General features: G+C 47.9%; 1 long non-coding RNA gene across 1 annotated transcript; it reads left to right on the forward strand.

Moving 5' to 3' along the window:
- Positions 1 to 157: 157 nt before the first annotated feature.
- LOC116533530 lies at positions 158 to 27874 on the forward strand. The gene is made up of 3 exons (XR_004261336.1): positions 158 to 168; positions 6821 to 6899; positions 27430 to 27874. It is a non-coding gene; the product is annotated as an uncharacterized LOC116533530 (long non-coding RNA).
- Positions 27875 to 27969: the final 95 nt, after the last annotated feature.

A 27969-nucleotide genomic window follows, 5' to 3' on the forward strand; every position in this document is an offset into this window, starting at 1 on the left:
AGGCACTGTTCCAGTCTTTAGGGACAGAGCTCTGGGCATGTCTAGTCCATAAATTTTATAAAGATAACTAACAAATATTACAAGTGAAAAAAGCATTTGCTAGAAAAGCACTGGGTGTCTTAAGGGCATTGGATAGGCAGGGGCAGGAGGGCTAACAAAGGCTGAAGGGTAAAGGGGGCAGCCTGGAAATGTGACACGAGGGGATGGGGAATAGCAAGAAGTGTGACAAGCATGAAGTTCCAGGAACAGGAACAAGCTAGGATCTCAAACGTCACTTGAAGTCCTGTGTGGCCAGAGTGTAGGAAGTTTAGGGAAGGGCAGTGGGGTAGAGGGAGGAGTGAGTGAGCAAGGGGTGGATGGAAAGGTGAGGAGTAGGGGGTGGATGAGGTCAGGCAGAGGTCATACAGAACCTTCTGGGCCATGATAAGGATTTTGAACTTTAAGATAAGCCAAGCAAGTGATGCTGTTGACTTGAAAGCAGTACAAACCATGTAAAGATGCAGTAGCCCCATGAAATATTCAGGACAGGAATTTCTAGGGTGGGGAGTGAAGGGTGAGGGAAGCATTGAGGATGGGTCTGGGGCTCCTTGCTTAAGTAACTGGTCAGGTGGGGCTTCTGTTTACTGAGGTAAGGAGCACGGAAGGGGGGCAGGTTTGTGGGGGACAGGTATTAGGGGATGACATAGTTTTGCAAATGTGGGTTGGAGGGTTTATGAGATTCCTGTATGGGATACTGAAGATTTCCAACTGGAACCCCTGAGAAGATTTCCTCTTTTTCTTTCTGCTTTTCCTTTCCTGGGCCTGGGTCTCTTCAATATGCAAGATCTTATATTGTCACTAGCCCTGGTTGGCTGTGAGAGGAGAGGACGACTGCTAAGTATCTATTCCAAGGTGGATTAGTCCATTTTTCTTTGCTATAAAGAAATATCTGAGACGGGCAATTTGTAAAGAAAAGAGGTTTATTTGGCTCACGGTTCACAGGCTGTGCAAGCATGGCACCAGCATCTACTTGGCTTTTGCTGAGGCCTCAGGAAGCTTTCACTCATGGTAGAAGGTGAAGGGAGAACTGGCATATCATGGTGAGAGAGGAATCAAGAGAGAGGGACAGAGGAGGAGGTGCCAGGCCCTTTTAAACAACCAGTTCTTTTGTGAATTACAGCACCAGAACTCACCCATTACTGTAGGGAGGGCAACAAGGCATTCATGAAGGATCCACCCTGCCATGACCCCAACACTTCCCAGTAGGCCCCACCTCCAACATTGGGGATCATTACATTTTAACATGAGATTCGAAGGGGACACAGATCCAAACTATATCACCAGGTAAGCACTACTCCCAGTGTATGAAGGTTCATTGGGAGGTCTGTTGGAATGATAGAAATTATTCCATTCCATTTCATCCCATTCATTTTCAACTCAACCAGTGTTTTCTATGTGCCTGCCCTGTACCCAGCACAGGCTCATGGGGTAAACATGACCAATGGGGAGGCAGACATGCAGGATAAAGTTTTATACTTTCTAGAAGCATAGACCAAGTATTCTGGAAGAGTCAAGAGATACCTGAACTCATTTCCTCATGTTTTTCAGAAGCGGAAACTGAGGTCCAGAGAAGTGAAGAAACTCCCCTGAGTTGACAAAGTGTTTAAAAGCAGAGGCAGAGCTGGAACCCAGTCCTGAGTCCATGTTTTTCAGTGTTGTATGAGGCCTCCTACTGGGACATGTCTTTCCCTAAGTGACATGACACACAGGGTAGGAGAGTTTGATAGGCAAGAACTCTAGCTCCAGAGTCAGACAATTCTGGGTTCAAATTCCTGCTCTGATATTGGTGACTTTGGGCAAGTTATCAATAAGCTTTGGTTTCTCTATTTCTTTTTTTGTTGTTGTTGAGACGGAATCTCGCTCTGTCGCCCAGGCTGGAGTGCAGTGGTGTGATCTCAGCTCACTGAAACCTCTGCTTCCCTGGTTCAAGCAATTCTCCTGCCTCAGCCTCCCAAGTAACTGGGATTACAGGCATGCACCACCACGCCTGGCTAATGTTTGTATTTTTAGTAGAGATGGGGTTTCATCATGTTGGTCAGGCTGGTCTCAAACTCCTGATCTAATGATCCACACTCCTTGGTCTCCCAAAGTGCTGGGATTACAGGCACGAGCCACTGCGCCTGGATGGTTTCTTTATTTCTAAAGTGAATAATAGTACCTCTGGAACTAATAACAGTGCCTCCAACATCTGCCTATATTGTGGATTGAGTAGTGTTTATAAAGCATGACTGACTCACCACATCTCACCCCCTGCACTGCTACTACCCTGTCATCATGGGCTTGGAGGTGGGCTATTTTTTGGGTCTGCTTTCACCCTAGAAATAGCAACTAAGTGGAGCTTCTTGTGTAATTGATTTATTAAGTAAGAGGTATAGGAGAACCTTGTATGGAAGTGTAGGAGTTGGGAGGGGGCAATGGAAGGGTTCAGCATAGACATGGTTTCCGCCGGAGAGCAGCCGCAATCTGATTCCATGGGCAGTCTGAAGCACGAATGACCCTACAGAGCTGGCCCCTCCTTGGGCAAAGGGGCTGGGTGTTCTACTTCCAGTTAGTTGGGGGTGTGTGACTCCTAGGCATTTCCCTGTGAGATGGTTCCCGACTATCCACAAAGGTAATACTTGGGAGAAGAGCGCATTGCTCACGGCAGCTTGCAGGTGGGTGCATTGGCTAAGACCGCAAAGAGATCTTGGGCGAGGCCCCAATCTGGTGCTAGCACATCTTTAAACACTCATGAATTTCTCTTTCTAACAAAGGGAGGACAAATCTGAGACAATGGAGTCTACCTAGCCTTAACTGAATTAAGACTGCAGTTGTTTGGATTGCTCCTGCATTTTCATGGCAAATGATACTGCATTTCTACTTGATAGTGATAAAAATTTCATTTGGAAACAAGTGCATTTACATTAAAAGACTGGGTTGATTTAAAGGTATTTTAGCAAACGATGGTACAGGTGGTAGGTGAATAAAGCAAACAAAATACAGGGCCCTCCAGAATATTGGAGTTTGAGGGAGACCGTGTTTGCACATAGAACAGGAAAGATCCAAGATCCCAGATTGAAGCAGGGAATTTATCTTTCATTCTCGGTGGCCCTGGACGACTCATTGCATTAGTGAAGAAAGCACTGTACCAAGAGGACCTGCTGTGTAGTCTGAGCAAATCATTCATGTTCCAATCAGCCCATGTGGGAACTAAAGAGGATTATATTGGTTGCTAGTGTCAGAAACACAAATAAGCTTCTTCAGGAAAGGGGCCTTATTGGTTCTTGTCACTGTGAAGTTCTGAGATAAGACAGCTTCAGTCCTGGTTGGATCCAAGGATTTCAAGCATCTTCCCTCTCCTACCTAAATCCCCAGAATTGAGTCTGGCAAGCTTCAGATAAGTGGAAGTTTCTGATTGGCTAGGCCTTGGTCATGTGTCCATAGGTGGGTGGAAGATGCTGATTGGCCAGTCCTTGGTCATGTGCCCACAGGTGGGTGGAAGGTTCTGACTGGCCAGGCTTTGGTCATGTGCCCATAGTGGCTGGGCAGTATAAAGTGTGGGAGAGCAGGCAGGGTCAGCCCTTTCAAACCCTGTGGGTTAGAATGGGGTGGAAGGGGATGGCGCTTTTCAACGAAGAAGCACTGTGCTTTTATCAGATGAAGGGATGAATACCTAAGTAAGAGATGTTGTACCTACCAGAGAACTTTCTGTATGGTTGTTTTCAGTTCTGTCTTTTGCAGCTGTACTCTGTGCTGACCTCTGATGTTTGTAGAGGAGGCTGAGGCCCTCTCAGGGAGCCCTCCTGGTTTTCTAGCGTCTGGTCAGGAATTGCACCTTTTTACTCCCATTCTTACCAGGAGAAACCTGCTGCTCATCCTCCTCTGCCTAAAACTCTCTACTTCCGTTTGCAAACAAACCCCTGATTTTGGCATTGAGAGCCAGGGCTCCTCTGAGCCTGCTACTCCTCTTACTAGCTGGGCATCTGAAGGCTCTAGATCTCAGCATCTTCATGTATAAAAGAGAATCATAACTGTGCTGCCGCCTAGGGCTGTGGTGAGATTTACATGTTACTACAAGGAAAACACTTCACGCCTGGCTGCTCATAGTTCCATAGATGTGACCTGTAATTATAGTCATGGAATACAAGGCCCCACACAATCTGCTGTGCATTCTGTCCTCAGCCTCATGTCTATCCCTCTTCCTAATTCCCTGACCTCCCCAGCCATATTGGACTCCTCCCCGTGACCTGAGCATACCTTTTTTTCTTCCCTCTACATCTGCTCATGCTCTTCTCTGCAATGCCGTTTCTTCCCTAGCATCTTAAGACCTGGCTCATGTCCTGTTTTCTCTGGGAAACCTCCCCTAGCCACAGTCATCATGACCTGCCATTCCCCACTCTAAGGCTAAGGAATAATTCCCCTTCTTTCATCTTTTCCCAGCACTCAGGGGTATTTCTTTATTATAGCACACCTCAGTGTGTATTTCTATGGGTGTTTTGGGGGTCAGTCTCCACGCACAGGTGTGAGTTTCCTGTGGGCAGGGATGGGTGTTCATCTCACTGCTGTGCATTCTTGGCATGGAGTCCCACACGTAGTAAAATGCTCAGAACTTGTTGGGTGAATGAATGAATAGCCTGTGTACTTGTCTGCATGAAAGCCAGGACCATGTCCAATTTAATCTTTGTTTCCCCAATGCCTGGCACCCAGTAGGTGTTCACTAAATTATCCATGCACATAATTGAAGGATAGATGAGGCAGATGCGTGCAGGTAGGTGAAGCAAGGAAGGGTACGAATGACCCAGGAGAAGGAGAATTTGAACAATGAGATCAGGACCCAAGATGTGGTTCCAAAACTCTGTGGTGGGGAGCTGGACCAGGGAGCTGGGGAAGCCACGGGAGGCCCAGCCTCTTTTCCCTGAGCTGCACTCTTTCCTAGCCGTATGGGAAGGAAGAGACCCCACCCAACCTGAAAAGGGGTATTAACATGCTGGAATGGCTCTAGGAGTATTTCACAGGCTTATCTGTTAATAATAAAAATGAAATTATATGAAAAATACAACAATGTGTGGGTTGCAGGACAAGTTAATGATTTCTCATGTAGTCAGATATGTGCCCCTTTAGTGGAGGCAGGTAATGGCGGTGGTAATAACACCCTGGATCTGTTTATAGCGTCTTTCTTCTGAGGAGCTCAAGGCACTCTATTCTTATCTCATCTCTCTTTCTGACTTCCCAGGGAAGTCGGTCTGATTATCCCCATTTCTCAGGTGCCTGTGTGCTGTGACTCACGCCGCACCTCTGGAGCTCATCCCTTTGTCCCCCAGCCTGGGTGGGGCCCACATGACTCCCTCCTCTCTGAGCACTGTGCCTGGAGCACCCTTACTTCCTGGATGACCAAGAAGGCCTGGCTCACTGTAAAGGGTGCTCTGAACTGCCAGTCTATGGGAGCCAACCACACCATGGAAAGCAGAGGGGCAGGGGACGTGAAGAGAGGAGGGAGGTGGAGGAGGAAGGACCTGAGGGCGGGGGAGGGATGAAAGGTCTGGAGGACTCAGAACACTAGACTGTGCATCCTGAGGTCAGGGGCCATGTCCTGTTTGCCTTCCTATCCCTAGGATGAAGCCCAGTGCATGACATGGCATAGGTACATAGACCAGATATGTGGTTGGTCAGATGACAGGTGGACATGCCATTGTATTTTTCAAGACCCAATTCAAAGATCACCTCTTTGAGAAGCTTTACTTGGCCCTTCCCCCAGGCTACCAACATACCGCTGCTGGACTCATCACCCTGGGAGCCTCTGTTTTTTCTCCTCCTCAGGCAGCTTTGTGGGAGAGTTAACATCTATGTGTCAGATGCTCCATTTGGGTGTCAGTTCCTGGACCAGGCATGAGTCTAAGCTCTACTTACGACCATGATTGGGACTGGCAGACTGGTCGTAACACGATTTGGTCGTAAGTTGAGTAGGCAGTATGTACAGTTGAAATGGTGCACACGGAAATGGTAGTGCTGCCGGAAGCTGGTCCGCACTGTCATACGCCCAGCTGGGCAACGTTTCCGCTGCCAGACGCGGAGCAGTCGTGGCTAGCGATTGCGGTCGTCGAATGGTCGTAAGTTGCATAGGTCGTAAGTTGATCAATACCTGTAATTTGTCTCATATATTTAGGGTCTGTTAGCACAGGACATCTCACATAGTAAGGGTGGGCAGAGGGAGGTAAAGGAAAGGCTGGGGTTTGAAGTCAGAAAGACCCAGATTCCTATGCAGTTTCTGCCTCTTACCACACAGGGTTCCAGTGTTGCTCAGGAAATCCCTTAGCCTCTTTGAGCATGTGCTGCTTTTCCCCTTCCTCATGATAAAATGGAGCTAAGAAAACCCACTTTGCTGGGTGTGGCAAGGCTTATCATGGTGGCACTGCTTGGCAACTCGAACGGGCTCGGTATTCATTTCCTATGATTAATTATAGATTTTGTGGTTTCCAGCACTGGCTTGGCATCAGAACTGCCCTTCTCAGGAATAGACATACTTGGAACCCCCTGGGAAATTCTGAGCCTGTGGGTTTGGGGTGGGGCTGGGATCTGTCTGTTGAAAAGGGTCCTTGGTTATTCTGATGTTGGAGGGTCTCAATGTTTGGAAAATCAAACATATGATTGAATGTAAGGTAGAACATAAGTCCTTGATTTCTCTGATTTCTAGGATTTAGTGAAGGGACAGAATAGGCTCCTTGGTAAAGTGACCTCTTCTAGGTGGCATGCTTGGGGGGTCCAAAAGCTCAAAGCACTTTCTCTTCCTGTCTCATCTCTGCAGGTCCACCCTTGCCCGTGGAAGCAGATGGAATGGAGAGGAATTTCACCCTGGCCTCCTTGACACTAGCCCTGTGACTCAAGTAAGCTGGCCACCTTCTCCGTACTTCATCTTGTCACTTTGTTCAGTAGGCATTCTCCATATTTTACATTTGCAGACCAGATTTGGGTGGCATAAGGGCTCTGTGGACTCTATGACCATCAGTCAAGGGAGTCGCGAGGCATTGCTTGCCTTTGCTAGAATTTCTCAAGTTTACAAAGAATTAGAGATAGAAATGCAAGTTTATAACCATTTAGAACTCCAGCTGGCATCTGACAGACCCCTAAGGGACCTCTATGCAGACTGGGGTGCCCGGCAGGCCTTCTTTCTGAATCAGGGACTTAGAAATCTCCAGTCATTGAAAGGCAGACTCTGTATAAGTCAAGGGGTTGGCAATGCAGAAGGAGCCCTGGTTGTGAGGCCTGGGTCCAGGCTGGACTTGTTGCTGGCTTGCTGTGTGACTCTGTATGGGCCAGAGAGCCTCCCCAGGCCTTGCTTTGACATATGAGCTGAAATTGTTTCTCTAAGGCTTATGATCCTGAAAAGGAATTTGATGTAGTAGAGAAAGGAATTTGTCCCAAGCAGGAGAGCAGTAAATTGTCAACAATGGAAGGTTGGAAAGGCCCATGTCCACAGTACCAGCTGGGAGTCATGGACCACTGGGGCTGCTGAGTCTGGATGTGAGGCTTGTAGGAGACCTTAGCATTACAGAATTGAAAGTGGTAGCAGTGAATGGGGAGTGGGGATTACACAGTGTAAGTCATTTTCTCACATACTATTTTCTTTAGTTTACATGGAATCTGAAGAGATATTATCATGTCATTAGTCAACATTCATCATGACCAAACCATTTTACAGGTGAGAAAACTGAGGCTCAGAGAGGTGAAGGTCCCCAGAGTCTCATGGTAACTTGGTGGTGCCAGGATTTGAATCCACATCTGTCTGACTCTACCACCACCCACTACAGTTGACTTGGGGCAAGAAGGGTATCTCAAAGCATTGGGTTTATTTAGATTCTTTCTGGAGTGGTTCTCTAGATGTTTTTCCCAGGTGAGGCAGGTGCCTTCCCTTTCCTGGGAACAGATCACTCTCAGTGTTTGGGAAGGGAGGGGCTGCAACACGTGATGGGGTCAAAGGCGTTGGGCGCTGTCCCCTGTCATTCCCAGTGGGAAATGGGTCTCCTTCTCAGGAACCTAAGCCAGAGCTAGAAGTCCTGCCTCCGCAGGCAGGATCTCAGGTGATGGCCCTGAACAGGTGATTGTTTTGCAACTAGTCAGGGAGGGTGGACAGGTCTTGAAATCTCAGAAGGCACAGGTTTCCAGACCAGGTATCACTCAGGAGATTCAAAGGGCAGGATTGCGCAAGGACGAGCTCTAATTGGGCCCAGAAAACGAGAAAGTCAGCTTCTTTTCCGTGTACTGTGAGTGAGTCACCTTTCCCAGAAGCCAGGCCGATCTCTGGTTCCTCCTGCAGGCTCACAGTGGCCTGGCCAGGGTGGAGCAGAGAAGGGAAGGTGAGGAGCCAGTGACAACCGCGTCACACTTTGTCTTTTCCATCTCCGTAGGGAGCATAGAGCTTGTGCATTAGACTGGGTTACAGCCCATCACACATGCCCGACCCTCCCCACCCCATCCACCTGTCACAAGGTCACAGCTGAGTACCGAGACTGGCATGGGGCAGATTGCTGTGCCTATGGCACAGAATGGGGGTGTGTGTATAAAAGCCTTGGAAGCCATGGCACAATCTGAGGGGCAGACAAGATTTTTGTTCCCCAATCTCATCTTTCCTGCTTGGTGTAGACAGGCTTCAAAGTCAGACATCTGGGTTCCAATCTCAGCTCTCCCCCTTTATTCCCACCTCCCCAGCCCTTGGATCTCATACTTACAGAGCAACCTGGACAGGTCATTCCAACCTGCTTGAGCCTTAGTTTTCTCATCTGTGTAATGGGGATAACATTACCTGCCTCTCAGAGTTGTGAATTATTAAGCAGATTAAATAGAAGAGGGCTAGGAGGGTAGGGTCTATCATCTGGCAGCCTGGCTTTATTTTTATTTATTTAATTTTTTATTTTTTTTGAGATGGAGTCTTGCTCTGTTACCCAGGCTGGAGTGCAGTGGTGTGATCTCAGCTCACTGCAACCTCTGCCTTCCAGGTTCAAGCAATTCTCATGCCTCACCTCTAGAATAGCTGGGGCTACAGGTGCCTGCCACCACACCCAGCTAATTTTTGTGTTTTTAGTAGACACTGGGTTTTGCCATGTTGGCCAGACTGGTCTCGAACTCCTGGTCTTAAGTGATCTGCCCGCCTTGGCCTCCCAAAGTGTTGGGATTACAGGCATGAGCCACTGTGCCCAGCCAAGGCAGCCCAGCTTTAAACCATAGCCTTCTGTTCCATCACTAACCCTCTGACTAATCCTACCCCTCCTGACTTCAGGCTGATCAGTTATAAAGTACAGCTCCCTCATGGAGCTGCTGTAAGGATCAAATAAGATATTGCTCTTGGCCTGTATAAGGCAACCAGCAAAAGTGTTAATTGTCTTCTCCATTCAGCCTCGTTTCCTCACGATTTTGCTGAGAAAAGAGAGTTGGATCTGAAGATGTCAAATTATTCCGGAGGTTGATCTTTCCTAGGTTCCTAGTTTAGGAAATGGGATGAGAATAGCACATATCTCATAAAGTTGTTGCGAGGCTAATTGAGTTGATATGAGTACCAGGAAGTGTCCCATAAATGTCAGCTTCATGGCTGGCTATATATAGTTCTTCTTTCTGCTGGTGATGCAGCCGTGGCTGGTGCCTTGGCCCTAGTGATCGGGGCTGAGGTGACTCACCCTGCAGTGACAGGTCTGGGTAGTGGCGAGCGAAGCTGGTTGGGCAGGGGCAGCCAGGTCCTTACTGTGCCTCAGGGAACAGCTAGGACATTACTTTCTAATAGAGCTTGCCTTTGGTCTTGGCCAGTTCCAGGAAGGCCGGAAAAAGGAATGCCTGTGACCATCAGGCCAGAGGGAAATGGGATGCTCCTACATTTTGTCATGGCTGAGGAAGCAGATGAGGACCACAGCAGAGCAGATGGGGGTCTTTTAGTGGACGTCTTTTAGTCTTTTAGTGGACCACCTAGGAGGCCACAGCTGGACGGCAGCTGGGAAAACACTCCAACTTCATCGTGTGGGGTAGTAGGCACTGGGCAGATGTTGCAGACCCTGCTTATGGCTAAGGCAGACAAGATGCGCTTTTTTCTAGGGAGCTGACAGAGTGTGGGTTCCATTGCCCCAAAGAGTCCAGCACTCTTTCCAATGACATCATGTGTGCCCAGAGTCATGGACCCCTGCCCTGGGAGCTCACCATCAACTCATGGCGGATGGCCAGCTGGATGCTCAGGGACCACAGAGGAAGGAGAGAGATTCAGAGAAAGTTTGTGGAAGAGGCAACATGTAAGCCAGGCTCTTTAGGAGGAGATGGGGAAGAAAGTCATTGTCCCCACTTCCCCATCCCCACCTCATGTCTCCACCTCTACCAGCTGCAATCTAGCTTCCCTTACACATGGAACTACTCTTGTCAGGGTCATCAGTGACCTTCTGTGGTCAATCCAAAGGGCGCATCATGGTCCTGCTCTTAACTAATATGGGGGTAGGTCACATTTGACGCTGTAGCTCACTTCTCCCTGGACTCCTGGTCCTGCTCTTAACTAATATGGGGGTAGGTCACATTTGACGCTGTAGCTCACTTCTCCCTGGACTCCTGGTTCTGCTCTTAACTAATGTGGGGGTCACATTTGACGCTGTAGCTCACTTCTCCCTGGACTCCTGGTTCTGCTCTTAACTAATATGGGGGTAGGTCACATTTGACGCTGTAGCTCACTTCTCCCTGGACTCCTGGTTCTGCTCTTACCTTCTTAGTTTCCCTTGTGATCTCACCTTTCTCTGTTACTTATCATTTATCCATCTGCCCACCCATCCATTCATCCACTTGTCTATTGATCTACCTACCTACCTGTCTGTCTGTCCATCCATCCATCCATCCATCCATCCACCTACACACCCATTCACTTATTCTACCTACCTACCTGCCTACCTTATCTTTGTAATTAAGGAGAATTTAATGAAGGTGCTACTTATAAAAGTGTGACAGAATTAAGGGAATCTAACAAGAGATAGTGCAGCACTCCAGTACTGACCATATTAGAAAGTCATTTGCAGCCCTAGGCCTGAAGATCAAGTGGCTTTCAGAACCCAGAGCGTGAAGCTATAAGAGGGCTTACCGTTGGGAGCTGGGTCCTTCAGCCTGGGGACACGGCCAACAAGGGGTGTAAACACCGGACTCGACTCTCCTCCCCACGGTGATGTGACTCCCTGAGGTCAGCCTGCTGTGTCCTTTCCTGTGACACTGGCCTGCTGCTGGCTCAGAGTGCCCCTCCTTTCTTCTCACATTCTCTCCTGAGGACTCTCCTTTACTCCAGTGGCTGATGTCCCCCGAGTTGCTAGCTCTGGCCCAGACTCCCCTCCTGACCACCTACCTGAACACCCAACTCTCTACTCACTGGACCCCTGCAGCTGTCCCTTATATGTCACAGGCCTAGTCTCCCGCAGAAGTCATGGTTTTTCCCCAGGCTGTTTATCTCCTGTGTTCCCTGTCGGTGTGAATGGCCATTCTCCTTGTCATCTGAGTCAATAGCTGGGACTCATTCCTGCTCCAGTACCTTCTTTACTCTCTATAGCCATTGCCAAGTCCTGTCCAATCCACACCCAGAGATGACAGATGCATCCCTTCCTCCCATCCTCACTCCGTGTGCTTTTGCTTAAGTTCTTCTCATCTCCTGCACTCTGGATCACCACAATCACTTCCTAATTAACCTCCCGATTCCTATCTCACATCCTATGTCAGGGGCTGCTGGTTGTCTCTTAAGGCCCATCATTCTTTCTCCATTCCTTAGTTATACCCAATTTTTGGTTAGGTATGTGCTCAGTGATCTAAAAGACAAATTTGCCAGACTTTCTTGTGGCTAAAATTGGCCAAATGACTAAGTTCTATCAGAAGATATGGGCCAGGTTTTTTTAATCTCAGCCCTTTGGGAGGCCAAGGTGGGTATATCATTTGAAGTCAGGAGTTCGAGACCAGCCTGGCCAACATGGTGAAACCCCATCTCTACTAAAAATACAAAAGTTAGCTGGGTGTGGTGGCATGTGTCTGTAATCCCAGGTATTCGGGAGATTGAAGTAGGAGAATCACTTGAACCTGGCAGGCGGAGGTTACAGTGAGCAGAGATTGTGCCACTGTACTCCAGCCTGGATGACAGAGTGAGACTCCGTCTCAAGAAACAAAAAGAAAAACAAAGATATAAGCAGAAATGTCCTGTGGAAATGCTGGGAAGTCTCCTTAAAATGGAAAGGGCACACTTTTCTTTTTCCTGGCTCTGTCTGCTTCCTAGAACATGGATGATGGCCGGAGCACTAGCAACTTCCTTGGACTATGTGGAAGGTAATCACTTTCCACAGCTGAAAGGATGAACTTTAAGTAGTATCTCAGCTGGCTGGGTGTGGTGGCTCATGTCTGTAATCCCAGCACTTTGGGAGGCTAGGCGAGTGGATCACCTGAGGTCAGGAGTTCGAGACCAGCCTGGCCAACATGGCGAAACCCCATCTCTACTAAAAAATAAAAAAATTAGCTGGGTGAGGTGGCAGGCGGCTGTAATCCCAGCTAATAGGGAGGCTGAGGCAGGAAAGTTGCATGAACCCGGGAGGTGGAGGTTGCAGTCAGCAGAGATCGTGCCACTGCACTCCAGCTTGTGTGACAGAGTGAGATTCTGTCTATAAAAATAAAAGGTGAAATAAAGCTTGAATTTATTTAAGCCACTGTGATTTTTTGTTTGTTATTTTTAGCTACACGAAATTCTAAATTCTAACTGTCGTACCCAAGGGGATTGTTGCAGGTGTGTCTGCGCCCCGCGTGCCCTTTGGGCCACTGAGTTGAGCACAGCTGTGAGGGCAGCTCCGTGTATGCTGTGGGTGTCCTATTCAAACATATAGGGCTTGTTCAAAGCCACAGTCAGCCCCTGCCCAGGCACAGCCAGGAGAGAAACGAGGAGCCCAAAAGAAAGGAGTGGGGAGAGGGGCAGGGCCGAAAGATTTCCCGTTGAGTCCTAGGGGAGAGTTGATGCCTTCGACAGCCAGCCCTCAAGGAACGGGAGATGAAAGTTGTGATGATACGGAGTTCATTCATGGTTTCTCGGAGGGTCCCAGCAGGACTGGGCTCTGACTGCCCACAGAGGTGACTAGCCCAACCACACACCCTTTCCAATCTTTTCTCCCACCCCCATCTTGTTCTCTTCACTGTCACTGCTGCTTTCTGGAGTCAACTCTCAGATAAGCCACCTCCACAAATGTTCTGATCTCAGGTTCTGCCACTGGGGAGTGGAAATGTAGCTCTATCCAAGCCCTTCCGCTCCAAAAGTCCCTCTGGAGCCCACAGGCTCCTGGGTGATGATGGGAGCCCTTGGTCTGGCTGCTGCCTCTGGTCAGCTCCTCCCTGCTGCTTTGTCCCGTGCCCTCAGCCCTGCTGTGTGCCCCTTGCTCCAGCCATGCCAGGCCATAGCAGTTCTCTGAAGGGCCCTACAGTGTCACGGTCTGATGCCTTCTCACAGACGGGAACATCTGTTCTTTACCTTCCCCGCCCCCGCCCCAGCTCATCCCAAGCTCAGCGGGAGCTGCCCCTTGCCTAGGGTCCCCTTCCTCTTTCCACCATCCCTGAAGTGTCTACATAGCCACCTCTTGCTCCTTTTTGACTTGTGCTTCTTTTTAGGGCAGAGACTACACACGCCCTATTTGGTTTTAGATTCTGGGCACAGCACTGAGCTGGGACGTAGTGGAAACTCAGTGTTTGTTGCATGGCAGAAGGGGTAGGGACAGGGCCGGGCTAAGCAAGGCCCAGAGAGGGGCACATGCATGGTGGCCTGGTGGGTTCCCGGATTGACAAGTGGACCACATTCTCAAGGTCCCTTGCTCCAGTGTCCAGTTTCTCCCAGATTTGGTCTCTCTCTTCTTTTCAGCATCAGCTCCTCATCCTGTCCTCCAACTCAGAGCTGCAACCCCACCAGCATCTGCCCTGCCCCGAACACATTCTGTGCTCTCAACCACTGTGACTCAGGCCATGCTCTTCCCTTTGCCTGGATGGCTCCCCTTCCCCCTTGGCCTTCCACCCTGCTGGGGATTTTCTCCCCGCCCTTCAAGGCCTGTATCAGATACATCTGCATCCATAAGCCCTTCTCTTCCAGGAACTGTGCTTTTGTACATTGTGAATTCTTAGGAAAGCTTATCCTGGATGTATTGGGAAGGGCGGGAGTCATGTAAGTATTTATTCAACAAACATTTACATAGAGGTTAGTATATTTTAGGCACTATTCTACATGGTGTACCCATATGTACTAATTGAATATACATAACAATCCTAGAAGGAAGGTACTGTCATTGGCTCCATTTTACAGATTATAAAACTGAGGAACAGAAAAATGAAGTAAATTGTCCAAGGTTACAGTGCTAGAGACAGGATTTGTTGCTCCAAGCCGAGCAGGAGAGAAGGTGGCAGGTTTCTTTTTAAATCAATGCTGTGGAGTAGATGGAGAACATCAATTGCTTGGTGTTTCCTTTCTTTTTTTTAGTCTAAATTGTAGATCTGATGGGTCTATGTGCAGGTTATTGACATGGGTGTATAGTTTGATGCTGAGGTGTGGGCCTTTATTGATCCTGTCACCCAGACAGTGAACACAGTACCCAACAGGAGGTCTTTCAGGCCTCGCCTCCCTCCCTTCCTCCTTTCGGCATACCCAAAATCCTTTGTTCCCATCTTTATGTCTGGGTGTACTCAGGCTTCAGATCCCACTTGTAAGCAATAGCATGCGATATTTGTTTTTCTGTTTCTGCGTTAATTCACTTGGGATACTGGCAAATCAACTTTCCCTTCGGGAGCTCTGTGACTGAGCTGGGCTGAGGAGAGCAGCTTTCAGAAACCCTGCAGGTATCCGGGACATCTGGCCGCAGGGACCATTGAAGGGCTCCAGCTCTAGAGGCCCAAGCTTCAGGTGGGCCATGAGTATGGTCCTGGCCTTCATCAGGCAGGGCCAGGGATGAGGCTTCCTGCCAGGAAATCTGCTCCTCTGTCTTGCACCAGCCTCCTTTCTGCTCTACCTTGGACAGTGAGGAGGGAGACGACAAAGGCTATCCAGACAAGGCTTGCAAATGGAGGAGGGGTTCACAAGAAGACCCCGGGACTAGCAGGCAGGGACTTCGACTCAATGTGCTGAGTGATTTCAGCGGCAACTCACTTCCCCTCTGTGGGCCTTGGCTTCTCCATTTGTGAAATGTAAAGCTTGGACTGGATGCTAACGAAGGCCATGTGAGCATGTGTATTCTTTAATAATTCTAGCTGCATAGGTGTTATCGTGGGGAGCAGAAGGCAGGAGGGAAATTGGGATATGTTATGGGCTGAATTTATATATTCAAAATTCATATGTTGAAGTCAACCTTTAGTATCTTCAAATGTGACTGTATTTGGGTAGGGTCTTTAAAGAGGTGACTCAGGTTTAATGAGTCACTGTGGTGGTCCTAATCCAATATGACTGGTGTCCTTGCAAGAATTGAATATTAGGCCATAGACACCTACAGAGGAAGGACACATGAAGTCACATGGAAGAGACGGGCATCTTTAAGCCCAGGAGAATGGCCTTAGAAGACACCAAGCCTGCTGACACCTTAACCTTGGACTTCTAGCCTCCAACATTGTGAGAAAATAAATCTGTGTTCTTTAAGCTGCTCAGTCTGTGGTACTTGGTTCTGACAGCCCCAGGAAACCAGTGCAAGGTGACACCATAGGCTGACCCAACTGCGGTGTCCTCCCGCCACAGTACCTTGGTTCCTATGGGGTCAGACTAGACAAAGAATATGGGAGGTGAGGGGAGGGGCTCAGCGTGGATCATCTCGAACAATGTGCATTGAGCCTGCTTTGCAGCAGGGGCGAATGAGTGCGCCCTATCCCTACCCTTAAGCCCCTGATTCCACAGGGGAGACAGACTTACAGTGAGGAATGCTTGTGTGAATCACACAGTGACGAAACAGACACAACACAGACACAGGCCTAGGGAGGGAATAGTCCGTTGTCCAGATGACTTCATGGAGGAGAGCTTGGGAGGGTCAGCTGTGGCATACAGCAATCAGAGAATGGAGGGAAGAGAATCCCAGCAGAGGGATCACCATATGCAAAGGCACAGAGGCACAAACAGTTCCCTGGGGGAAATGACTGGAGAGCAGAGCTGGGGAGCCCCTGAGGGAATGCAGCTGATACACATGGGGACCCTGGAGCCAGCCCATTGGAACTCAGCAGGGCCACTTACCAGCTGGGCGACCCTTGGCAGGTTACTTAGCCTCTTGGAACCTCTGTGTTCTCATCTGCAAAATGATGATGGCAATAGTACCTTCCTTAGAGGACTGCCTCAGAGACTAAGTCGGTAAATTTCTACAGCATGCTTTGAACAGCACTCTGCTTGTGAATGGCGCTTCAGCAACTCTGGCTGTCGGCTCAGGCTTGCTATTCACACCTGCTCTCCCACCGAGTGGCTGAGATGATCATTTCATCAGCCCTTTTGGTTGGGCACAGTGGGAGTGAGGTCAGTAGAAAATCAATCTTCATCAGCTAGAACTGGGAACTGAGAGATGGAGAGGCTCCTGGAAATGCAAGGAGAACTTGCCAGAAAGCACTTCAGCAGGTTCCGGGAGGCCTGCTGCTGAACGGGGCACCCTTTGTGGCCCCAAAACTCTGTGACGCGTGTGGGGGAAGGAACTGAAAAGGGGACCTGAAAGATATGTTTTCTCAGTAACAGGCACAAGAGGCAGCAGGGGAGGAGGAGCAGAATTGCTGGCTGTCAGGGCTGGGACGCCCTGAGGGATCATCGGGCTCTTGGATGACAAAATGACAGTAGTTGGACTGGACTTTCTCTGAAGATCTCCTTTGTTTAATTTTACATTGATATGATAAAAAGATGCAAATAGTTACCCTCTTTTTTTTTTTTTTTGAGATGGAGTCTCGCTTTGCCGCCCAGGCTGGAGTGCAGTGGCATGATCTTGGCTCACTGCAACCTCTGCCTCCTGGGTTCAAGCGAGTCTCCTATCAGCCTCCTGAGTAGCTGGGACTACAGACACAGATACCCTCTTTTTATAATTAAAGACTTCTTACAAAAAATCTAGATGTCCAGCTTCTGGTGGACACAGAGTATCTGAGAACAGTAGCTGGCATTCCCATGTGGCAACCATCAGCAACAATTCAACAAAAACCACAGCAGTAGGTCATTTTCTTTCTCTGCTCCATCCCAGCAGGCATTTGTATGTAAGGTTGCCAAGTCTAGCCCAACACTTTCCTTTTACAGATGAGGAAACAGTGGGGGTATGACTCATTCAATTTTACATATGTGAGTGACCCAGCTCGGATGAGATCCCAGGCCTCCTAACACTCAGTCACACGCTCACTCCACACCTCTGCTTGCCTTCTTTTGCCTTAGTGCCCGGGTGGAAAGGGTAGAGGAGCAAGGGAACATGGTCTCCTTTTAGCTTTAATTGATAATAACTATTAAGAAGAAGAGCAGCCATCAGTTAAATGTCTACGATGTATCAGGGACTTCATACACATTTAAATCCTCACAACAACCCTGGAAAGTAAATATTATTCCAATTTTTCAGATGAGGAAATGGAGGCACAGAAAGGTTAAAAAGCATGCCCGAGGTTTCTGGGGTGGTGTGTGATGAAGGTGGGGCTTGAACCATGGTTGAGGGGACTCTAAAACAAAGTGGCTTTGTTGCAAGCCTATTGTTAGCCCTCTGGGCATGCTAAACTAGGAAAGTTCTAGAAGCTGTGGTCCAAGTGGTTTACTAGTGTTCAATTCAGACAGTTGAGGGCATGTCAGGGGAGGTTTCAAGTTGTTAAGTGTCCCATGAGCCTTGTGGGAGAGAGGGAACTTGATCTCCTTTCCTGGGACTGTCCACCCATAACCCCTGCAGACATTTCTCATTGTAGTTGGGGGATGGGGAACACCTTTAGGGGAAAGCTGGGGGGCCTGGCCAGGGCTCAGGCAGGAGGAAGGACTTGTAAACTAGAGAGTTCTGACCATCTTTAAGACATGCCCCCCCGCAACCGCCCAGTATTCCTATGCAAGTTTTAATGGCCTTAGCAGAGGGCCTTACCATGAGCTGACCTTAACATGGCTATTCTTTGGTGTTGAGGGCTCCTTTAGTTTGACTGTCTTCCTCATAAAGTGTCTGCTCCCTGAGCCCAGGGACCCCTTCCCATGTATCTCTATATCCCCATCATCTACAGCGGTGCTTGACTCATAACAGGTACAACAAATGTGCGGTTCTGGAATGGAGGATGAATGAATATATGATGCAGAATTCACTTCTTTCTGGAGTCAGATTGCTGGGGTTTCTAAATGAGTGACGTGGACAAATTATTGAACCTCTCTGGGACTCAGTTTCTATATCTGTAAAATGGAGGCAAAAATGCTTATCTCATTGCTTATCGTTAGGATTAACATATTACCCATAAAGTACTTAGCACAATATCTTGTCCTGTGCTGTCTGATATGGTGGCCATTAGTCACAGATGACTATTTAAAATAACCAAAATGACCTAAAATTAAAGTTGAGATCCTTCCATTGGACCAGCTGCATTTCAAGTTCTTAGCGACTTCTATATTGGACAGCACAGATATAGTACATTTCCATCATCACAGATAATTCTCCTAGACAGAGCTGGTGGAGAATATTGTAAGGGCTCTGTGATGTTAGTCTTCCTACAGTTACAGTTACTCCTGCTGTTATTGCCGCTGTCTCTCCACTCAGGGTGGAGGGTGATTCTACGTGACTACAGCAGGAGATTTGCCCTTGTGGCAGCCCAGGCTGAGAGTCCATACCCTGCATTTGCTTTCTTCTTGGAATGCTGTCCTGCAGACCTTCACTTGGTGACACCCTCCTTGTGCAGATGCCTGGTGGGACAGGCTTTAAGAAGCTTTTCAAAGGGAGAGCCCAACATAAGAGCCTCCTTCTTCTTGAATCTAGCCTCTCTATGAGGGCGGGGACTGGATTTCCTTCATCCTTGCCTCCCCAGTGCCTGGCATTTGGTAAGCACTCAGAATAAACTTGTTGGGGAATGAAGGTTTGCATGGGTCTAAGACAGTGTGTTCACTCAGCCCCATGACTACCTTAAAGCATTTCTAATACCAGATGACTTACAGCATGGAAGAAAGAGCAGCTAGGAAACAGGTCTGTGTCCATGGCCAGGAGGTATGAGCCTCAGAAATGTTGGCAGGATGAGCAGCCTTAGAGAATGATGGCAGCGCCCCGGGGAAATGACAGGAAGCACAAGTTGAGTGGCAGAGGGAATGTGAACGGTAATCAAAGAATTAAGGGGCAGAACTGTCTTGTGCATGGGAGACTCCCCAAGACCTCCCAAAATCTGAAAGGAAGGGCTGAGGTTTCAGTGCATCCTTGGCAGGGGTGGGCAAGCCACGGGCATCCCTTAGTTTCTGTTGTGTCCACGCTGTCTGGACTGATAAGTCCTGAGGAAACGAAAGTTAACCAGAAAGAAATATCTTCGGGTTGGTCACTTTAAAGAGTCTTCAGTTTGGCTTCCCTTATCACTGGAGATTATTTCTTTTGTGAGTGTGTTTTCTTTGCATATTCTTTGCATATGTATTGTTTCAAGGAGAAGTGGTAGCTTCCTAAGTGTTGACGTCTGAGGCAAAGTTTTAGATTTAACTTGAGGTCATCTTAGTTGGCTCAGGCTGCCATAACAAAATACCATAGACTGGGGTCTTAAACAACAGACATTTATATCTCGCTGTTCTGGAGGCTGAGAAGTCCAAGATCAAGGTGCTGGCAGATTTGGCTCCGGTGAGGGCTCTCTTCCTGACTTGCGGATGGCTGCCTTCTTGCTATGTCCTCACATCGTGGAGCAATAGATTTTTTGTCTCTTTTTCTTCTTCTATGGGCATTAATCCCATCACTGGGGCTGTATCCTCAAGACCTCCTCTAAACCTAATTACTCCCCAAAAGCCTCACCTCCTAATATAATGTTGGGGGTTAGGGCTTCAACAGATAAATTTAGGGGGACACACACAAGCATTCAGTTCATTCTGTTGATGAAAAAAGGCAAACTCTGAAATTTGAAGAAGTTTATTCTGAACCAAGTGCGAGGACCATGGCCCATGATACAGCATCAAGAGGTCCAGAGAACATATACCCAAGGTGGTTGGGTTATACTTTGACTTTATACATTTTAGGGAGGTAGAAGTTACAGGGAAAAATCTAAATCAATATTTGTAAGTTACATGTTGGTTTGGCCCAGAAAGGTAGGACATCTTGAAGTGGGTGCTTTTAGATCACAGGTAGATTCAAAGATTTCCTGATTGACAATTGGTTGAAAGTATTAGGCTTTGCCTAAAGAGTTTGAGTCAGTAGAAGAAACGCTTGGGGTTAAGATAAGGGGGATTATGGAGGCTGGGGTTCTTATTATGTAGATGAAGCCTCCGGGTAGCAGACTTCAGACAGAACAGATGGTAAATATCTTATTAGACCTTAAAAGGTGTCAGACTCTTAGTTAAATCTCTCCTGGATCAGGAAAAGACGTAGGGAAGAGGATTCTCTGCAGAATGTAAATTTTCCTCACAAGGGGTGGCTTTGCAAGGGTCATTTCAAAATATGTCAAAGAAATATATTTGGAGGTGAAATACTTTGATTTCCTTTAGGGACTGTTACCTGCCATGTGATGTTATATCAGAGTCTCTGGCTCCTCCGACCCACTTCTTTTTGACCCCAGCACAAATCTAGTATCTATATTGAGGCCCACGTGGACTAATGGCATTGGGTCCTGCTGTCAGGCCATCTTCAGCCTCCGCTGATCACCTGCTCACACTCTACACATCAGCCTCACCCAACTTTCTGTTTTCTTGCAGCCCAGGCTCTTTGGCACCTCTGGGACTTTGCACATACTCTTTCCACTTCCTCATTCACTCTGCCCCTGCCTTGGCATCTAACTGAATCTTCCTCCTTTGACAGGCCTCAGCTTAGATGTCACTGCTCTGAACCTGCCCCCAGTCCCCTGGTCTGAGTTAGGTGCATCTTGTCCTCCCACAGGAGCTGGCCCACACCTGCAACCTGCCTCCTGAAAGCACCAGTAACCAGCTGGGTCTCCAGCTGTTGTTCAGAGGGTGAGCTCCAGGCCAGAAGGACCAGGACTGTCTTGTGAACAATTGTATACTCAGTGACTGGCCCCAGGCATAGAGGGTCCTCCACGTAATGCTTATTGGATGAGTCAAAAAGGTGAATTAATGAATGTCATCATCAAGTTCATAAGTCAGCCTCAGATTGCTGGTTGTGACAGTCTTGGTAATGCTTTTTAAGTTGAGTGTTCTTTCAGTTGAGTGTTGAAAATGGCTTACTCATCACAGGAGTTTATTCTTTTATTGGTCCAAAAAATAAATTTATACAAATAGCTTTGTATTCTTTTGCTGTTATAATATAGAAATTAATAGCATGGATTTTGGAGGCAGACTGTCTGAATATGTGAGTTCCAGCTCTGTCACTCAAAGCTGTATGACTTTGGGCAAATCATGTTGTTGTGCCTTGGTTTCCTCATCCTTAAGATTCTAATAAAAATTATCTAATGATGTTGTGAGGATTAAATTAGTCTGAATAATCCCTAAACACATAAAAGCACTATATAAAATGTGCCAGATAAAGTAAATCAGGAATAAGTCTCATAAACAGTGTGGTAGTGTCTTAGAAGATTACTTCCTTTTGGAGTAAAGCATTGGCATGGTTCTAGCACAAGGCAACTTCAAGACAAAGGTAAAGTTCATTTTCAGTGTGTTCCCACCTTCCATGTCTATGCCGCCTTTCACTTTTTGTGGTGTTTTGCCCTGTGAAGTCTTATCTTCCTCTTCACCATCTAACAACTAATGCTTTTGGATTTGTCAAAAAGGCCGATTCATACTCTTGTGTAAATGACTGATAGAGTCTAATGTGCTTTTTCTCCAAAATGATTGTCTTAACATGAAGTGTCCTGATTAGTCTAGGGAATCCAGGAGGGCAGAAACCACATGCTATACATGTCAATATTCTCCGTGGCCCTGGTTCTCTGCACCTCTCAGTGCAGCAGACATTGGCCAGCCCTATTTATCAGGTGTCCCAGGAAACAGAGTCAGGAGTGTGAGGGTTAGACCCATTGAACAGAATGCTAAGAACTTTGGAGACATATTGGTAAGAGAGGGGGAGATGTGTCACCAGCATTTAATAACAGTGGATGAGTTTAAAATACAAAATCAGAATCCTGGTCAGTTCACATTGCCACTCCAAGGCTATGGAGCGCTCAGATGCCACATGACCCAACCTCAAAGGAGAGCTGCGGTTTCAGAGTCAGGGTGACAGCAGCCAATGATTTAGAGAGCAGAGCTCAGCGTGGGACCCCTGGCAGGAGGCTGCTTGGAGTCCGTAAATGACGCCATTGTTTGAGGTTCCATGCAATCAAAGAAAGAAAAAAATCAGGGGTTGGCTTTGGACGGGGGGAGCAGGGAGAAAAGAAAAACAAACCACTTAAAATTTTAGGGACAACATCTCTTGCCAAAATCCTTTTTTTTTTTTTTTTTTTTCAAAAAAAAAAAAACCACCCCGATGTGAAGCCAACGAAGCAAACAGGAAAGCAGTGTCTGGGCCTGCTCTGAGGGCAGATGGCAGCCTCCTGGGTTTCAGAATGAGTTGATCATTGCATAAACAAGGTGGCCTCTGGGTGGGGGCAGCCCGCTCTGTAAGAGCTCTTCCCCCACGGGCACTTGGGCCCTTTAGTGTCCACATTCTTCAAGCCTGGCAGTGCCCTGCCCTGGAGCCTCTTCAAGTTCAGTGTTGCTTGGCAATGCTGTCTAATAATAACAGTGTCTATTATTCCTCCATGATGACCCTGTGAAGGTGGTGTGGATTATTAGATCCATTTTATGGAAAGGGATACCCTGGGTTTCAGAAAGGTAGCCTTGCTAGCTCAAGGTCAGGTGGAGTGGGAATGGCAGAGGCAAGCACAGGGCATGGGCCTCTGTTTTGCCATTTAGCCAGGTGAATGCAGACAGGAAGGAAGGGGGAAGGCATGCCTGACCCTGGGGAGGGCTGAGAGCTTTAACTGTAACACCACCTTGGGGTTTGTTGAGTGTCCTTGTGTGGTAACAAGGACAGACTCTGGAACAAAAGAGCATGAGCTCAAGCCTCAGATCCAGATCCTCCTAGCAGTGTGACCTTGGGAAGGTTTCTGAAATTACTGAGCCTTGGTTTCCTCATCTGTGGAATGGGGATAGCAGTAGGACCTGCCTTGTAAAGATGCAGTGGAAGTTAGTGAGCTAAAGCCTGTGAAATGTTTAGAGTCACTTCTGGCACACCCTGAGTGTTAGCTCTTATTGCGACATCCTTTCATGTAAACTCATTTTGGGTTTCATATTTATGCTGAGAGGAATTTTTAAATCTTAATTTTAATTTTACAGATGTTGAAACAAGGCACAGAGAGGTTGTTTGTCCCAAATCCGGTAAAGAAGCAGAGCGGGACTTTGACCCAGTGCTTCCGATGCCAAATCTGGATTGCTCCTGGCTGTGCCATGTTGGTTCCATATGCCCAAGTCCTTGGACTTTCTTGCTATTGTTGACCCCCAGGTGTCTTGTTAGATGCTGCCTGGACTGACACTGGGCAGAGTCATGACAGGAGTGTCAGTGTTCCTAGGCTTTCCTTTTTGCCCCATGTCCCATATTGGTGGGGGCTCCAACCTGCCTTGCAAGATGTTGGGTGCCCTTCTTCTGCATCTGACTTATTCTTCCTCTCCGATGTATGTGAACTTATTTCCAAGACCTGCTAATGAATCACTGCCTCAGCAAGGGGGACCTGAGGGGCTGACAAAGCACTGAAACTCTCCCCCCATAGGATTCCATAAGCATCGGGATGATCAATATTCCCATTGATAGATTTATTTTGGATTCCCTGTGTACTTACTGGGTGGTTGTTCTGAGTGTCCCTGCCGTGCTAGCTGCTGGGGATGCAATGGTGGGTCCAAGCAGACACAGCCCTGCAGCTCCTAGGGTTTGGAGTCCAGCAGGGAAGACTGATAGTAATCAGAGTCACAGCGCAGCTACACACTGAGGTAAGTTATCTGAAGGAAACAAATGCAGCTTTGGGGAGACTGAGTAATAAAGAAAAAATGATCTCAACTTGGGAGTCAGGGAAGGCTTCCTTAAGCCACTCAAAAGTGGTGTTTGAGCTGCGTTCTGGAAGGCAGTGAGAGTGAGCTAGTGAAGGGAGGATGGAAAAGCATTCCAGGCCTGGCAACAGCCGGTGCAAAGGCCCTGTGGAGGAACTGACATTTTAGTTGGGTGAGAATGCAGAGGGCAAAGGGGATGGACATGTGATATCAGGTTGGAGGGGGCCAGGGCCATTTTAGGAGAGTGAGTTTCAATAATAGGGGAGCAGGGAATCCACTAGAGAGTTTTAATTTGAGGTGGCAAGGATGAGGTATTCATACCATTGAGTTTGTATTTGTAAAAGATCCCTCTGGCTGTTGTTGAGAGTGGATTGGAAGGAGGTTAGAGTGGCTGCAAAGAGACAGGTCAGAAGGCTACGGATGGATGTGGGCCAGGTAAGGGCCGCCAATACCTGGGGCCAAGGTAGAGGTGGTGGTGCTGGATAGATGGATTTGTGAGCTCTTCAGGAGCTAAATAGACTGTTTCCCGTTCCAGGCACTATAGGAACTGGAGATACAATGATGCATAGGATATAGAAACCCATCTTCAAGGGGCTGACAGTCTACCAAGAGGGAGGCACACGTGTAACAGACACATACATACAAATGCAACTGGCTGTGATGGAGGACTGTAGAAACGGCCACAATATCTTGGTCTGTGCTGTACCCACACTCTTTGCAATATGACTTCCTAGCTCTCCCAGCAAGAGACTGGAGCTGTTTCTCTATCCCTTGGATGGGGGCTGGTCTTATAATGTGCTTCTGTTGATATAATTTAGTAGAAGTGATGTATGCCAGTTTTGAGCCCAGGCCTCAGTTGGCTTTGTGTGCGTCTACCATGTCTACAAACCTTGCAGAGCTTCTGGGAGAACAAACCCAGGTAAGCCTTCTTGATGCTAAGAGACACATGGCCCAGCCATCTCTGTTACTCTACCGGAGAGCAGGCCAGATACCAGATATGCAAAGTAAACATCTTAGACAAATTAAGCCCTGGGTATCTGGCCACCTGACTGTAGATGCATGAGTGAGCTCAACCAAGATCAGCCATGCTTGGCTCCAGTCAGCAGGTGGGTTCAGCCAGCTCATAGATTTGCAAGCAATAATAAATGCTTATTTCTCCAAGCGGGGATTGACAAACTACAGCCTGTGGGCTGACCAGCCACCTGTTTTTGGATATAAAATGTTATTAGAATTCAGTCGTGACATTTATTTATGTATTGTCTGTGGCTCCTTTTGAGTTACAAAGGTAGAACTGAGTAGTTGCAACAGAGATCATGTAATCTGCAGAGCCTAAAATGCCGTCTTTTAAGAAAATGTGTGCTGTCCCCTGGTTTAGAGGTATTCAGTTTTTGGAGCAGCCTGTTACACAGTGCTAGCTGCCTGATGCATAGGTCCTGGAATAAAGGGGCAGGTGAGGGCACGAAGAAGGATTGGTTAACTCTCCATTGACTATGACATGGTATGGTTGGGAGAGGTTCTGTAGAGGAAGCGATGCTAAATGTGTCTTAAGCCATGTGTAGACTTGGGCTCAGAGGGAAATGAATGTTGAGGAATTCAAGGGTCAGAATGATTGTGATCAGGCCAAGGTCACGTGGCAGGTGTCCTGTTTCCTGTTCGGGGATACTTTTTCCTTTGCCCCGGTAGACAATTTAACCTTTTAGGTAAGAGAGACGAGGACGTTGGGGCCAGGTAGAGCTGGGTTCACATTCCAGCTCTACCGTTTCTGAGATGGATGATTTTGGGCAACTTAGTTTCTCTGTACCTAAGCTTCCTCATTCATAAAATGGGGAAAGTAACATTGATCTCACAGAGTTGTGAAATTAAATGAGATGATGGGCAGAGGCTCTGGTATACTGCTTTATAATTATAAAAGAATGCTGTAGAGATAAAGACAGCTTAGAAATACTTGCCATGAGGCTTTCTGTTTTAATCAGGGTGGGAGATTTCAGCTAAAGGAAGTTTTATCTGCCTCCTTTGCTGGTTGCTCTACTGCTGAATTTCTAGTGGGATGGGATGGTTTTGGGCATCAGACATGTATACCCAAGAACCCTATATCTTGTGGAGACCACCTGCTTCCCTTCTGGAATTATCTCACCCCAGAGACTTCCACCACCAACAGCTTCTTGGGGCCCCCACTCTGGGCTGCTTTCTCTGTATTTCACAACCCACTGCAAATGGTGGGAGAGCCTGTGGGCTGAGGGTATCTGGCCACTTTGTGCATATCTCTTAAGTTCCTGTTTCTCTAGGCTGGGACTGAGCCCATCCACGTGCGCATTTAGATGATAAGAAAAAAATGAAGGGTGTTGAGCCAGATTTAAGAAAGTTCTCCTCTGAGCACCTATGATGTGCCAGGCCCTGTGCTGGTCTCTGGGAATTAGGGATGAGCCAGCCATGTTCCTCTTTCTTCCCAGAACTCAGAGGTTGCTGCGGGAGGTGGACCTGCAGCTGGATGTTTTCAACACAAGATAGAGAATGTAGCAGTAGAGCAAGCCCAGGGCTCCAGGGAAGCATAGCTTAGCTTTGGAGTCAGGAAATGATGCTCAGGGTGATTTTGAGCTGAGGCTTCTAGCATAAGTAGGAGCTTGCCAGATAAAGACGGGGGGCGGGGGGTGGGGAAGGCATCCCAGATGGAGGGAGCAGCATGAGCAAAGGTAGGCTGAGGAAACAGCTCAGCCTGGGCAGTGTATGCCAGGAGCTTGGTGTTGCCGCGCGGGGAGTCTGAGTTGAGGAAAAGGTGAAGCCAGCAGAGTAGGCAGGAGTGCAGACCACATTGTCATCCAAAGGACTGAGGCACAGAGGGACCTGGCAGGTGGATGGTAGAGTGGATGTAGGGTGTAAGAGATTTCAATGACCCTGGCCATGGGTCACCATAGCAGGTGATGGTTTCTGCTTTCTTGGCCTCCAGGAAGGGAGAGCTTAAGGAAGTTTCCAGCATCAGTGTGGGTCTGTTCAATTCTGAAGCCCACTAAGGTTTCACCATCAGGTTACATTCTATTTGTTACCAAAGCTAACAGGAGATTTTATCATGTTGCTTCATAACGCATGGTGGGACACAGAGGAGGCTGATAAACTTTATTGAGTGTGTAAGCAGGGGATGGGGGAGTGGAAGAGGAGATGGGGACATCCTATCCTGTGCTGCATGACTCCAGGAGGTGATAGTCAGGCTCCAGGTGAGCACGTGTGGTTTGTGTATATGCGTGAGGGTCTAGGGATAGGGGCAGCGTTGGGCTCAGAGGAGATGTTTGGTAAGCATTTGGAAATCCTTTCTACTCTTCCAGATGAATGAAGAAGTGAATCCAAACCTGGAAGTGGATATTTTTAAAAAAGTCCCATCATCATTTTGGGAGCTGAGATGTCCAAGTGTCACAAAGGAGGATTTCTCAATGAGGAACTGACCAGCAAGGGAGAAAAATACCCTTTACAAACACTTCCTGCTAGAAGTCAAATGGTAGGCAAACAAGAGTTGCACCATCAATGCAGCATTCTTCTGGGTTCATTTTCTGACTTTTGAAGAGGTTGGTTTCTACAAATACAGTGTTGTGCTCCCGGGTCACCAGCTTCCCCAAGCTCTCATCACAGGAGTTGGAACTTTCAGTGAATCAGTTTGTGCAGGGTCTGGGCTGGCATCAAAGAGTTCCCTGATGATGAATCTGTAGGGAATGAGGAGGGAGTCAAGGGCTTCCCCAGTCATGCCAGAGGCAGAGTGACCCAGGACATAAGAAGTCATGCACTCATGCCTGTAATCCCAGCACTTTGGGAGGCTGAAGTGGGTGGATCATGGGGTCAGGAGTTCGAGACCAGCCTGGCCAACATGGTGA

This window comes from Sapajus apella, unplaced genomic scaffold (genome assembly GCF_009761245.1).
Source record: "Sapajus apella isolate SASKATOON/1434 unplaced genomic scaffold, GSC_monkey_1.0 scaffold3, whole genome shotgun sequence".
NCBI classification, from domain to species: Eukaryota; Metazoa; Chordata; class Mammalia; order Primates; family Cebidae; genus Sapajus; species Sapajus apella.